This window comes from Euprymna scolopes, chromosome 24 (assembly GCF_053919585.1).
Source record: "Euprymna scolopes isolate OS-2025 chromosome 24, ASM5391958v1, whole genome shotgun sequence".
NCBI lineage: Eukaryota > Metazoa > Mollusca > Cephalopoda > Sepiida > Sepiolidae > Euprymna > Euprymna scolopes.
The window spans coordinates 43601033-43616960 of record NC_136505.1 but is presented as its reverse complement, the minus strand read 5'-3'; the positions used below and the strand labels follow the sequence as shown (position 1 = coordinate 43616960).

At 35.2% G+C, this 15928-nt stretch overlaps 1 protein-coding gene across 3 annotated transcripts in view; it reads left to right on the top strand.

Moving 5' to 3' along the window:
- The window catches only part of LOC145246677 (uncharacterized), a 205707-nt gene that overhangs the window by 47221 nt on the left and 142558 nt on the right, over positions 1 to 15928 (top strand). Inside the window, exon 1 of one of the 3 annotated variants that reach the window (XM_080108392.1) lies at positions 15260 to 15375. The exons of the other annotated variants lie outside the window; for them this stretch is intronic. The gene's annotated coding sequence lies outside the window, so the exon portion shown is untranslated. Of the gene's footprint in view, positions 1 to 15259; positions 15376 to 15928 lie in introns of those variants that run through there. 3 annotated transcript variants of the gene reach the window in all.

The window sequence follows — 15928 nt, the reverse complement described above, 5'->3', positions numbered from 1 at the left end:
ATTATTATTATTATTATTATTGGCGGCTCACAAGAAGCTTTCATACAGGTCTTCAAAGATCTTTTCCTGGAAGCTGAGTGACAACAAGTCTCCCCAGGTTTAAAGTACTCTCCACCTCTTTCGATAACATTTGCAAATAAATTTACATTATCGCAACAGCTGCTTGCCATTGATTTCTCATAGGCAATAAGCCTCCCCAAGGTCCCAGTCCTCTTCGCACTTATTTGGCTGAGGTCTTGTCAGTTCATCAGTCTTTCCTTCCTCCTTGACCCTACTTGGTTATTTGGTCTCCTTTTTTTGGAGGGTTGGTAGTGATGTGACAATAGGGGTAGGGTTGGGTTAGAGAACTTATAGCGGCTTCGGTGTTCTTGGTTCCATGTAGTGTTTCATGTTTTACCTTTGCAGCAGTTTGTCTGGCCCGTGCTTGTTGCTCCTGTGTGTTAGTTTCCACATTCAAGGGTTTTTCTTAATATTTCAGCTGGTTTCATTATTGTTGTTCGTTGTATTTTTCTAGTCATTTCTTTGGTTCCAATTTCTCCCATTCTTTTTTCAAAGTTCTTGGGATTGTTCTTAATGCTCCTACTATTAGAGTACGTATTATTTTGATTTTCTTAATCTTCCAGTACTCTTAGGTATTTATAGGCGTCTTGTACTCCTGGTGTTCTCATCTCCGTTTGGTTGGGTAGTTCTATGCCTTCTGTTGTCTCTAATTTTCCCTTTCTTATAACTAGTAGTGCGCACGTTTCCGCACTTTTCCATACCAAACTCCATTTGGATATCCTGGCTGAAGATCCTGGTGGTATTTATAATTGTCTCTAGTTCATTTTTGGTCCTTGCAAAGAGTGTTGGATCGTCCATGTACATCAGGTGGTTAATTTTTTCTTCCATGTTAGAGAACTTGTATCCGGCTTGGAACTTTCTTAGTATATTGTTCAGGGGCATCATGGCTATAATGAACAGTAATGGTGATAGTGAATCTCCTTGGAAGATACCTCTTTGTATGTTGATTTATGTTATGAGTTGTCCATCAGCTGTCAGTTCCAGTCTCCATGTTCTCATCGCATATTCAATCACGTGGATGAGCCTAATTAGTATTTTATATATTTTTAAGCATTTTTGTATCAATGCTTGAGGGAGCCTGTCATACGCCTTTTTGTAGTCGATCCATGCCATGGCTAAATTCTTTCTTCTTCTTTTTCTTTTAAGATCATTTGGTCTATGTATAGCCAATCATGTGTTCCTATTTTTCCATTCTGGCATCTTTTCTGTTCCTCGGGGAGAAGTCCCTGATTATTCAGGAAGTGATAGATTTGTTCTCTCAATTGTGCTGTCAGTATTTTCCACATAGTGGGTAAGCACGTGATAGGCCTCTAGTTGCTGTGGGCGGTTCCTTTTTCTTTGTCCTTCTGTATCAACGTAGTTCTGCCTTTGTCATCCAAGCTGGTACGTTTGTTTCCTGTATATATATTTTCATGTTTTGAGCTAGTATTTCGTGTAGAGTTGTGAATTTTTTGAACCAGTATGCATGTATCCCATCGTGTCCTGGTGCTCTCTAGTTTGCCAATTTTCCTATAGTTTTCTTTATGGTTTCTTTCCTTCTTCGATTTGTTGTAGTTCTTCTTTCATTTCTTTCAGCCATTCGGCATTTCTATTGTAGTCTTGTCGTTCTCTCCATATCTTACTCCAATAGAGTTTTGTTTCTGTCTGGTTTGGTCGTTCCCTTTTATTTTTCCTCCGTTCATTTTTCATTGTTTTCAAATGTCCTGTTTTGCTTGCATTGTTCAGATTTATATCTCTATATTTTTTTTATTATTCAATTTTCACCCCAAACGAGGCACAGTGCCACTTTGATGTAGGGGGCTACTATCGGTAAGTTTTATGAGTCGAGATGAGTAGCAAGGTGTCTGTTCACATTACACTTGAACTTCTGCATGTCAGTACAGTTGGGAAAGCAGAATCCCGGAAAGGAGTTCCAAAGTCTAGCAGTTATGGGGAAGAAACTATTGGAGTAGAATGCTTTCTTATACCTAGGGATCTCTACTGGAAACGGGTGGGATTTCGCTGCTTGTTGGGTTTGAGGGGTATTCATGTTGTGGGGGTACAAGTGCTTGCAGTTCGCCAGAGCGTTCACCATTAAAGTACTTGTAGAACAGGCAGAGGGATGCAACATTTCGTCGATGGGATAGAGGCTGAAGCTTAGATGAGAGTTCAGGACCTATCAGGTTGGCGACTCTCTTTTGAACCCTGGAGTGAGAGACAAGCAGCAGATGCACCAACCCAAATGTGACAACAGTACTCCATACATGGGCGAATGGTGGCCTTATAGAGGTACAGGATACTTTCAGGCGTAAGTAGCTTTCTAGCACGGTAGAGAGAGCCCACCTTCTTCCCAGTAGCTTTGGCAATGCTCTCAATGTATTTATTCCAGTTCATGTTCCCTGTAAACGTTAAGCCGAGCAGTTTAAAGGAAGTACTTTAGAGTAATGTGCTCTTGACCATTGCTATTGGTGGTAGAGACGGTTTCTTGTAATTATTGAAGGAAACAAGCTTAGTTTTAACAGCATCTAATGTGACCATCCATTTTTGTTCCCATTCCACTACAGATTGAAGGTCTTCCTCTAATGTTTCTGCCATTTCTTTAGATATGTGTTCATCTATTTTCCCCTTGTGCCTGTAATAGAAAGTGGTGTCATCAGCAAATATACCCATCTCAGAAACAATTTTATCAGGGAGGTCGTTTATGAATATCAAGAATAATAAATGTTCGAAGATAGATCCCTGAGGTACTCCCGCATTCATATCATAGATGTTTAGATGTATGACCGTCGAGGACAACCTGGATTTTTCTCTTACTTAAGAAAGATTTAATTACATTATGTATTCTTCCAGTGATACCATATGCTCTTATTTTCCTTAGAAGAACATCGTGCCATACCCTGTCAAAAGTCTTAGATATATCGATTTTCTCTACCGCTCACCCTCAACACAGGACTGTACTCTAATACATAAATTCTCTATCAGCATAGATATAGCACTCTTCCTCGATACTAGCGCACAAGTACATATATTTTGTGACTTCAATGGCTTGGATTCTCTACTTACACAGACGTAGCTGGTAGCACAACACATAGCTTCCCTATATCTCATTCCGTATCACAGACAGTTACATTTATGACACGTTTCCCAGACCAGTAAGATCAGCGGGCCTCACTTCTAAATCTATTTCTGAGTACAACCCACTCGGGAATGCTGATCACGGTGTGATAATTGTAGAAATTGCGGTTAATTCTCGACCCAAAACTAAAGACCCACTGGTCAAACAACGCGGCATTACAAAAAGACTGACTGGGAACCATCAGGGATCTCATCAGAGATGCCACATGGGGAAATATCTCTTCCAGCTGAACAGTGCATAAATAAGACAGCTGCCTATTGTCTTAATCTTTCTTCTTTTGCTGCTATTTTTTGGTTCAGATCTTCGTGTTTCTTGTTTAGTCCCTCCCTGCTAGTCACATTTCCAATTTTCACTTTTCTCCACGTCACTTTCTTCCTGTTTATCGTTTTGGCTTCTTTTTATGTTTGTTTATTTGGGTTTCTAACCTTATTTCCAATCCAGGTTTTGTCGATGCATTTTTCCCCGGCTGTTTTTTTCTGATTTGAACATTACACTTACCATTTTGGCACCTGCATAAATTAAATTGTTCAGGTCTGTGATTGTATCTGCTGTGATTTGTGGAAGGAACTTGTTAATCTTCTCTGTTCTGTTTTTAAGTTCTTCTTTTCTTGATTCCTTAGAGATGGGAGCTTTGTCTTTTCCTCGTTCATGAGCTGTATTATTATTTTTTTTTAGTTTTGAGAGCCAGCCTCTCTTTAGTATCAATCTTGCTCGGTCTGCAAATCTTTGTTCTGTTGTATGGTAATCACTGGACATGTCCCATAGCTCTGTCATTCGTTTCCGATAGCCTCCATATCTATATTTAGGATTGCCTCTATAATAGCATTCTATTACGAGCCTATTCTCTTTCGTTATCTATTTCTTTTTCGGGGTTTTCTTTTTTGATGGTAATTTTGGCAGTGCTGTGTTTGGTTTGTATCATTTCAATCCCTGAGATTAGAGGTTATGCTTACCTGTTCAGCATCCGTGTTATTTATGTTTCTGAAATTAGAAAGTGAGATTATTATTATTATTATTATTATTATTATTATTATTATTATTATTATTATTATTATTATTATTATTATTATTATTATTATAACTTCATTCTCTACACCACTACCTTGGTAGTAGAAAGGCAGGTTCAAACCCGTACCGCGAAGGAGGAAAAGAACGGGGGAAAAACCTGCATAATTACACAATGAATATTTAGAATTAGTTTCATTAAGTTCACCGCTTTAATCAAACACCTATCTGAGGAAGGGACATTTTCCCGAAACATAATACGATAGGAAATTTCCATCTAACTACGCTTACGTAAGAACACAAGTCAATGTTAAACGTATGAAAAATTCATACATATTATATTAATAAAAGGTTGTTTCACTTATTTGCTTCAGTTGGCATCGGTTAGTTACACCTCGGCATTGTCTTCTAAAAATTATCTTTATATACGCATTAGATAATGCTTCAATCAAATTACATTAATCTCTTTAAAATCTAATTAGTCGAATCATAATTCGTAATTAAACAATTTCATTTACTTTTGTTTTATGTTGAACTAGCAGTTCAGCCTGACTTTGCTCGGCCCTATGTACTGTTCATAACTTTATGTGCATATGTATATATATTAAAAAATTTGACTCATGTCCAAGTAACCTACATCTAAAATTTCCAGTCTTTAGACACAAAATTGGCGGAGGAGTTTGGTAGAGTCTACAAAGGTCAACTCTTTTTTGAGCTTTTGGCAGCCAAATTTTCGCTCCAAAACTGATTAAAAACTTGCTGCATGTCTAAATACCATTTATCTAATTTTTCAAATGTTTAGACCAAAAATTGGCTTAATAGTTTGATAGAGACAGCAAAGATCAAATCTTTTGAACTCTAACCTTTTAGCAGCCAAATTTTCGGCCAATTAAACGATTAAAAAATTTGCCCTATGTAAAATTTCAAATGTTTAGACCAAAAATTGGCTGAGTAATTTGGTAGAGGCCCGAGAGGTTATTATTTTTATTAACTTGGACCCCAATTTTAACTACATAACGTTTATTTTTTGTGGCGCAAATCAAATTAAGAAATTTGATCCATGTCTAAGTAACCTACATCTAAAATCTCAAGTGTTAAGACCCAAAATTGGCGGAGGAGTTTGGTAGAGTTTTCGGAGACCAAATCATTGAACATTGACGAAAACGGATTAAAATTTTTTCCCAAATCTTAATACCTCTTATGTCAAATCTCGAGTCTGTAGCCTGAAAATTGACATAGTTTGGTAGGGAAATGTACACACAGACACACGCAGACAGACAATTTCACTTTTATAGATATTATAGATTGTTTGTTTGTTTTAAGATAATTGAAAATATTGTTAGTTTCTACCCCGTAAAAAATATCGATTATTAATTATACAAAGCGTGTAATAATATTTAAAACATTGTTGTTGAGATGACGCGGCATTTCATCAAACAAAATAAAGGAAATATCGTTTTCGTTTTAAACTGTTTATAATATGAACTCTTGCTTTTAAGTGTAAAATGTTAGATGTAATTTTTTTCCTCTTTCTTTTATCTTTTTTATCCTTTCCCTCATATTTTCCTTTTCTTTTAATTCACACTAAAATGTGACGAAAAAGGTAAAGATATGTAAATACAATACGCTTTTAAGCCCGTAAAAAAGAGGCAAAAGTTATAGCCTGTTGACTCATTTTTGTTTTAAATACCAATCCATATTGATCCCTATTAATCCCCAACTTTGAATTGAACGGATACAATCGCTGCATGTTATTATAACAAAGGTCCATACAAAATTCCAGTCAAATCGGTCCAGTAGTTTTCGAGAAAACGTGGAACTTAAATAGTAATCCCTATCAGTCTCTATTAATCCCTGACTGTGAACTGAACGGATACATAATACTTAGTTCGCTGCACGTTAACATAACAAAGGCTCATACAAAAGCTCACACAGATCGACTCAGTAGTTTCTTGAGAAAATTTCTAGAGTAAATGTGGTATTGTAACGTAACTAATACCTATTAATTACTATTATTACCTAACTTTGAATTGAACGGATACCATAATACTTAGTTCGCTTCACCCTATCATAACAAAGGTTTATAAAAAAAATCAGCTAAATTAGCCCAGTAGTTTCTAAGAAAAAGTGTGACGGATAGACAGGAAAAAATACAGACGAAGACGAAGAGAAATCTATAAATATAAAAGCGAAAATGTATGTATGTGTGTGTGTGTGTGTGTGTGTGTTCGCCTTTTCTGTGTGTCTACAAAAGGCTTCTTTCAGAGGAGCGGTCGCTCGCTTCACAACTTTTTAAAACTTTTTATATCACATATAAACCGTAATATCTCACAGTTAACAACGAAGCTCGCCTGTCTATTTAATTTGCTCGATTTCGGGAAGATAAATATTCAATATTTGTCGCTCGCCGCATGTGGGTTAGTCTTTTTCCTATAAGATCTTGGGGGAAGAGTGAAAAAAGCGTTCAGCAGTAAATGAATACCATCCCGCAGTCAAACTTGACCTCATTAACTCATTAAAACGAACACCTGCTAAATCCAAGTGATTAAATAAATTCAAACGCGTTTCCGTAAGTATGTTGCGGTGGGGCAATGGTTAACGTCGCAGGGTTTTTTTTTTTCACACTTTAATTTACAACTTTCCCTCAACGGTTCGGGTTCGATCCTCATATTTACTTTTTTTTTAAACCTCCAAACACCCGGGCAACGCCGGGTATCCCTCGCTAGTATAATATACAATGAACTGGCTTATCATTATTTATGTTTGTTTGTTTTTAAATGAATGTGAATGATGAGAGCGTCTCTCACGTCTTGATAGAGAGACTTATTGCTTTGCTTTGCTGAAGCAATCGAATTCAGTGTAGCCAGGATGGGAAATTCGTGACAGTTCAATCCCGATTTTCAAACCATTGATTCAACAAAGTCGAGCCAAAAGAAAAAAACAAAAAACAAAAAAAATAAATAAAATAAAAATAAAATAACGTGACGTATGTCCGTCGGCGTTCGTTATTCAACAGCAAAGATGGCGCTGATGTTTGCACAGACAATCGCCAGAGAAATTCAACAAAAACAAAGACTGGGTTTTTAATAAAACTATTAAAATATTTTCCTTAATGAATGGGAAAATTTACAAATAAATGTCATGTGAAGATCAACTGGTTTATCCACTTTGTTTGCTGAAATATTAACGTATTTAATTTTAAAAGATAACTGTTAAAAGATCCATATTTAAAAAAAAATAATAATAAACTTTTATTTATTTAAAATTCAAAATTTCTTCTTATAATAGAGTCTTCATCAGGAAAATACAGACAATACTTTCTTTTTGTTTGTAGGTCATTTTATTATTATTTAGCACAGTCTTCAAATGTTACAGAAGAGAAATACTGAAATTAAAGTGTCCAAGTATGTTTGGAAGCGCTCTGACATGTGCACGTGTGTTAATGATAAAGCCCTATCACTCTTGGGAGTTGTACACAAGTGGCCAAGTAGTAGATGGTCTGTAAAAAAAAAAAAAAAAAAAAGAAGCAGGAAAACCGGTTTTCATTAAACGGAAATGGAATCATGTTGTCTATAATCGTTTGAATTGAAGTTTAAAAGGCAAAAGTCAAGTATCCTGGTGCTTTAAACTGAAACATTAGTTTCGCACTCGCTTTTGCCATTTGTTTTATATGTCTGGCCTTTCTGCTTGTACGATGATAATGGCTTGAATTTAAGTTAAAGATGAAAAAGTCAAGTATCATGGTACAAACAGAAACACTCATCTCGAAGGCATCTCTGTCATATCAAAGAACCTACTGTTGATTTTATATGTTGGTCCTTTTGGCTTTTGTACTAATAAAACTCCTCAAATACAATTGTGATGTTAGGCTGTGTAAGGTGTTTACTTTCGTCAAAATCACCCGTTCCTTCTTTCATCGGATTATTTCGATTTTAAATTATCGCTAATTATCCGAGGCATTTCGATACAAAGCCTATCTAAGGACACTGCCAGGCACATAAATTACCTTTGTGCGAAAGTTGATAAGATTCGGTACAGGCGTTTTTTCCAGTCCTTACAGGAGGAACTCTCTCTCTCTCTCTCTCTCTCACACACACACACACACACACACACACACACACACACACACACACACACACACACACACACACACACACACACACACACACACACACACAAAGGCTTACACACAAAGCTCCTTTCATATAATAGTAGGTATTCATTTGTTTCTCTAGGAAAGAAAAATGTGACACAAGGTCGTTTTTAATGTGGGGTAAAACCAGCTCCTCTAAAAAGGGGCACATTGGAAGTAGGCAAAAATAAAAGTGCATTAGTGTAGAATATTTTCCCCTCAACTAGATGATATGGTGTTTGTTACAAGCAAGGAATGTCGACTTAAATTCTTGACTATTACCCACATTCCAAATTGTATGCTTAAAAGAGCGGATCTTGATCTAATTTTACAAATACCTGTTTTCCACGCGAAGGAGCAAGCGGAATCTATATCGGTTAAAAAGTAAAACAACAAAACCCTTACCTTGACCCTTTCATGCATTTCTCAGATTTTTTTTTCCAATTTTCAAATAGTGGGCGTGATAACAATGCCTATGATTGAATGAACCAAATAACGTCACAGTAATAAAAAACAAACAAACAGTTAGTGAGTTGAAAAATGACACGAAGTAGACAAGAAAATACTTGTCTTCATGGATAGCTGTAGATTTACACAAAGCTTATATATATATATATATATATATATATATATATATATATATATATATATATATATATATCGAAAAGAGAGGATGACTTTCGAACTTTCGAATATATTGGCGAAAAAGCGCCCCCCTCCGTAGAGAAGTGCCCAGTTGAAGGCGAAGATATCAATCATTTTAGTAAATTTTTCGATATTTGTCGTCTGAAAGGTCTAACTTCAAAATGATACTGATCTTCTAAAACTCCGCCGCCTCTTTCGAAAATTTTAGGCAGGCATGCATACATAAATACATACGTACATTTATATATTGGTAACTAAACATTTTCGACCCAAACCGATTAAAAAGCTTTCCCTTTCTCCGAATACCCTTTATGTAAAATTTCAAATCAAGTCATTAAGTTTGATCCATGTCCAAGGAACCTATATCTAAAATTTCAAGTGTTCAGACCCAAATTTGGCGGAGGAGTTTGGTAGAGTTCTCAAAGGTCAAACCGTTGAACATTGACGCCTTAACAGCAAAATTTCTGGTTGAAAACCGATCACTCAGATTTTCCCAAACTCAGTACCCTGTATATCAAATTTCGAGTCTGTAGACTGAAAATTGACAGAGTTATGTCGTAGGGAAATGTACACACAGAGACAGAGACAGAGAGACACACACACACACACACACACACACACGCTCACTTATATATATATATATATATATATATATATATACTAGCATTTAAGCCCGGCGTTGCCCGGGTGTTTAGATGTGTCTGTTGGGAAAAAAAAGAAAAAAGTGGTAGTAGGAAGGCAGGCTCGGACCCGTACAGCGAACGGGGAAAAACCTGACGTCTTTGCTGTTACGATCACCGCCAAACCGGAAGTGACTTATTTTTAAATTAAGGCTAGAAAATCGAAAGGAGAGGATGACTTTCCAAAATATCGGCGAAAAAAGCGATCTCGCCCTGTAGAAAAGTGACTAGTTGAAGGTGAAAATATTAATATTTTTAGCCAATGTTTCGATATTTGTCGTCTGTAAGGTCAAACATAAAAACGATACTGATCTTGGTAAAGTCCATCGCCTCTGTCGAAAGTTTTAGGCGACCATTCAAACATACATACATACATACATACATACATACATACATACATACATACATATATTGTTAACAAAACTTTTCAACCCAAACCGATTAAAATGCTTGCTCTACCTCTGAATACCCTTTATGGAAAATATTAAATGTTTAGACCAGAAATTGTCTGAGTAATTTGGTAGAGACCGCAGAGGTCAACTTTTTTAAACTTTGACCCCTATTATGATCCCTGAACATTTATTATTTGGGGCTCAAATCCAGTTATTAAATTAGATCCATGTCCAAGGAACCTATACCTAAAATTTCAATTGTTTATATCCAAAATTGTCGGAGGAGTTCGTTAGAGTTTTCAAATGTCAAATCGTTGAACTTGGACTTCTTAACAGCCAAATTCCTGGCCGAAAACGGATCACAAGGATTTTTCTAAATCTCAGTACCCTGTATATCAAATTTCGAGCTGGTAGACTAAAAATCGAGAGAGTTATTTCGTAGGGAAATGTACACACACAGACACACAAATACACAGACATGTTCAATTTTATATATATACTAGCATGGGTGCCCGGCGTTGCCCGGGTGTTTGGAGGTGTATGCTGATCAAAAAAAACAAACAAAAAAAAACAGTCGTTTTTTTTAAACTTTGACCCCTATTATGACCCCTTAAAATTTATTGTCTTGAGCTTAAATTAAGTTATTAAATTAGATCCATGTCCAAGGAACCTATATCTAAAATTTTAAGTGTTTAAACCCAAAATTGTCGGAGGAGTTCGGTAGAGTTCTCAAAGGTCAAAGCGTTGAACTTAGATCCCTTAACAGCCAAATTTCTGCCTGAAAACGGATCACAAAGATTTTTCCAAATCTCAGTACACTGTATAACAAATTTCAAGTCTGTAGGCTTAAAATTAACAGAGTTATTGCGTAGGGAAATGTACACACACAGACAGACACACAGACACGTTCACTTTTATAGATACATAGATATATAAATGAACAAAATAAAATAAAATAAAAAAAATAACACGACCTTACAAGCCGGAGAAAGATAAAATGCGTATGGAACATTAAAGGAATAATACAAACATTAAATATTAAAGTTGCAAAACAAATTTTGTTTTGCGGCTTTTTAAGAAGTCCAAATAAGTTCTAATTTTTACGTCCATTAGTTAGACGGCTCAGTCAAGTTGGATAAATTCAGAGAGGTCAAATATGTTCCTACCAAATCGAAGTCCTTGAACGAAGAAAGAGATTTAGGGGATGTTCACATCCCACTCGATAAATGGGTTGCCACGATTGGTCGATAAGCAACAACCTTTGGCCAATGAAAGACGGCCTTATAAAAAGTATAAGGCATGAAAAAAGTAACTCTTTTTTTCACAATATCGATAAAGTAGACCTCCGGTTTACTTCACAGTGTCGTAACCCTCGCCTCCCTTATTTTGTCCTTTAGTTGTCGCATTCCATGAGTGATGTTTCTGACAAAGGGGGAATGATTGCTGTTTTCTTGGTCAGCATCTATCGATCTAACACTTACGCTTGTATCATTAATTAGTTTGGGACCTTGGAGTACTAGTAGAAAATTTTAGTTCCTTGCATCAAGTGGTTTCATGCCGTGTCTGAAGGAATTTCCATAAAAAAACAACACCAAAGAAGTATTAGTTAAAAAATTAATGAGATTTTAATTTATGAGATCCTTCTGGTTACGGGTTAGAAGTAATAATATGAAAAAAAAGTTTACGATATTTAAAGGTTTTGGACAAAACAGAGAAACATGAAATTATATAAAAAACATTGTGTGATTTAAAAATATCCAAAAATATTTTGATAAATAAATTGGATGGCTTCGGAATCACTAGAGAACACTCTGTCTCTTTCTTTCTTTCTCTCTCTCTCTCTCACACTTGTTGAGGAGGGACAGGATGGTCAGCTTGTGTGATAGACGATCCCGTCATCAATGTGTATGGTGAATGTATTGAATGGTAGAAGGATTGGAAAGCAAAAGGTCGCATAATGACAACAAAAACCGATATAAATCAGCTAAGGAATGCAATTTATTTACATAAATATACATGAGAAATATTAAGAAAGAGATAGAAAGAACAAGAGTTCGTTACTTGCGATTCATGGAGGCTGACGGGTTTGTCAGGTAAGCTTGTTGGGTGGCCGATGGCCCCCACCAGGAGCGACGTTTGATTACATATTGACTGCTTGAGGGTCCAGCGCGAAAGAGAAAGAGAAATATGAGAAACAGGAAGTCACGTGGCTGTGTCACTCTTCCAAGTTAAAGGGCGACAATCGAGTTAGCCTGGGAGTTTCAACTCACACAACCTCACACAACCTCACACACAGAGAAAGTGCCTTTTATATAGAAGTAGACTTCTGTATAACAGAGCTGCAAGCACTTGTAACAGCATCAGCAGCTTTTGACAGCTAACATATATAAATGACCTAAGCCGGCTGTGCGATGCGACGTCACAGCAAAGACAAAAGGACACATGTGGCTGGAGAAGCGATGGAAAAGCACGTGTTCAAGACATAGCCGGAAAATAACAGCAAGCAACACGTGGGTGACGTGAGCGTCTTAAAAAGACATTGATCATTAAGAATTTTAGTTATTCTTTCAAGCCTTTAGACGAAAACTAAATAATAGAATGTTCCTAATGGCTTGTTTCTGTACGCTATGAACAATCCTGAAAGTTCTAATAGTTTAGGGATCTCTTGAACATAATCTTACACGTTGACACTTTTGAAAAACGACTGGAGAATATTTGTTTTCAGTGAATAAATTTGTATAATATAAAAGGAGATATGTCTGTCTGTCTGCCTGTCTGTCTGTCTCCATATTTTTAAACTCTATCTCTCCGAAACTAAAAATCGCAGAGGGGCGCTAGGAGCCTTAAATGATTGGATTTTTTATGAGGCGTTCTTTTATGGGGTTTTAGCCGGTTCATCTAGTTTGTAAGGGGTAAAAAAAGGAATACAAATTGAGAAAAAAATCGTTATACATTTTGTACATTCATCTTAGTTTATTCTTAATTTTTAATCAGTTCATATGCGTGTCACATTGGCACAGTGGTAACGTTACCAGCTTTGAATCCTACAGTTTTGCTTTCGGTTTCGATTCTAGATGTTGGCATCCAAATACTTTTATTTACTTTTGAAATCACGCCTCTATAATAATATATACAAAATCTAAACAAATTAAAATATCATATTTAAGCGTATTTTACGGCCTGGCACCCTCCGCTAATATAATACAATTATTACTATATATATATATATATATATATATATATATATATATATATATATATATATATATATATATATACAATCATTATTAAAATTATTTTAATCTTAATACCTACAGCCACAAGTGTTTCATCCTAGTGTTTCATTATTTCGGGAATCAGCAGTGCAGGGAGTATTGATTACAGCCAGCTGGGAGATTCGAATCCGGCTACGAAGCTATCTCTGACTTCATTAGCAAGGAACAAACAGCACGACCAACGAGAAATACAGTTGGAATTAACATTTATATAAAGTGTGAATGTCAAGACGGCATTAATGACCTTATGATTATAACATCATGATGTGCGCACGTGAGTTTAAATGACCGATGTATTACATTTAAACGTCCAGTCATACTGTCCAGCCATACCGTCCAGCCATACCGTTAACCCGTCAAAACCTCATCCCCCATTTATATGATAGGGTTATCCTGCCACATTTGGAAACTCTACGAGTGTAAATCGAATAGTGTGAGCGCATACAGGTTTTTCAGTTATAAATGACCCCCTCCTCTCTGGGGCTTTACCCCAGTTGGCAGAGGTGAGTGGTGTAACACGTCCAAACCTTCCCCTCCCCATAGTGAGTTATCCTGCCAACTTTGATAGCTCTATGCGAAACGGTGTGAGCGTGCATAGGGGTTTCCCTCTAGGGCCGCCCCTCCCTTAATGGGTGGTGACTACTTTATCATACCCAATTTTGTTCCCTTATTCATCTGCTATCATTGTACATGGTCAGTTTTTATGAGCATATTCGTGTATAGATACACATACAGGCATTGATCTTTATATATATATATATATATATATATATATATATATATATATATATATATATTAGTCCTCGCTCGAAAGAGCAGGACACAAAATGTTTAAATAATAATAATAATAATAATAATAGAATAACAATTGCAAAGACTTTCGCTGGCGAGGACTACTATTGAGCGGAACCAGTTATACAGTCCTTTTGAAATTTTGATCTCTATTTTTCTCGTTATCTACTGAATATTTTTAATGAAACCTATATGAAATATCTTCCTTATTAAATTGTAAAGATTTTCTATTCTGAAGGAAGTTTTAAAAATTAAATCTAAAAAAGTTATTTTAAAGCTTTTGTTAAAAAAAAAAGATTTTCTCATTATTCAGACATGTATGACAAAGAGGGAGTTGCAAAAAAGAGTTGTGGTGTGAGGAGAAATACAACCTGAAACAGAGAGAATATTCAAACCTGTAATAATACAAAGGGGGTTGCAAAAATGAGTTGTGGTGTGAGGACAAATACAAACTGAAATAGAGAGTAGGAGAGTTTTTTATAAACACACGCAAAAGCACATTCATTTTTTTTAAATCAAAATTAATAAATTAAATAAAATATAATCTTAAAAAGATACGATACAAGTTAGAAAAGCATTTCATCCAAGGCATAAAAATTGTTAAACAAAATGTTTTTACTATAGGCTTTAAAAATAAAGGTACAAGATTCAATTTGAAATTTATTTATATTCAAAGTGCACTTTTATACATTTTACAAAGTAAGGTAATAAATTTATATACCTTAACTTTGTAAAATGTATAAAAGTGCTCTTTGAAGATAAATAAATTTCAAATTGAATATTGTACCTTTATTTTTAAAGCCTATAGTAAAAAACATTTTGTTTAACAATTTTCATGCCTTGGATTAAATGCTTTTCTAACTTGTATATATGTATATGCGTGTATATATATATATATATATATATATATATATATATATATATATATATATATATATAAAGAGGGAGTGTGAGAGAGAGATAAAAAGGAACAAATCAAGTTATGTGTCATCAACGTTTCGTCTTTATTTCGAGACTTCCTCTGGATGAATGAAATTAAGAAAACAAAAATACCCGTGTAAATATTTGAAGATTTTTCTTGTGAAAAGTGTGACGCTGTTCCATTTTAGAAACGAAAAAATACGTTGGAAATTTTTAAAAAAAGGTGGAAGAAGTTTGCGTTGTTAAAGAGAGGGAGATTTTTAATAACGTCATAAAGCCGTTAATGTATTTTGAATAAAATATGACGCAGTTAATATTCTTCCTGGATAAAAATATGCCTGTTAAAATTGAAATATAGGTGAGTAACTAAAATGAAATGAGCGTGTTTTTTTAATGTAATTTATTAATTGAGATTATATGTATTAATTATTACAGGGGGTTTCTATGGTGTAAGAAGGTTAGCCAATATCTACAATTAAATTATGTTCTTTTATAGAAGTTTACTTATTAATGCTGCTACATTATAGAAACCTCCACATTGTTTAATTGTGCTTGAATTTGCGATAAGCGCTGATTCAAGAATCTTCGCCATGGTTTATTTGAAATAAATTGAACTATTATTGCTTGTTTGAAGTAAAAGGTATAATTATGTTGCAATGAATAAGAGAATAATGCACTTAGAGAATTGCTATTTCTTATATCTCTTTTATGTTCATTGAGCCTTTTTTCGGTATTATTATTACCAACGTATATATGATGACAATTTTGGCAAGGACGAGTGTATATGCTTGAATTGGAAACTGGTTTTGGGGATGTTTTGTTGTTGTTAATATTTGTCTCATAGTTTGTGATTTGGTTTGTATGATTGGAATTCCTAGTTTGTTTAGTGTGTTGCAAATTATTGTGCAAAT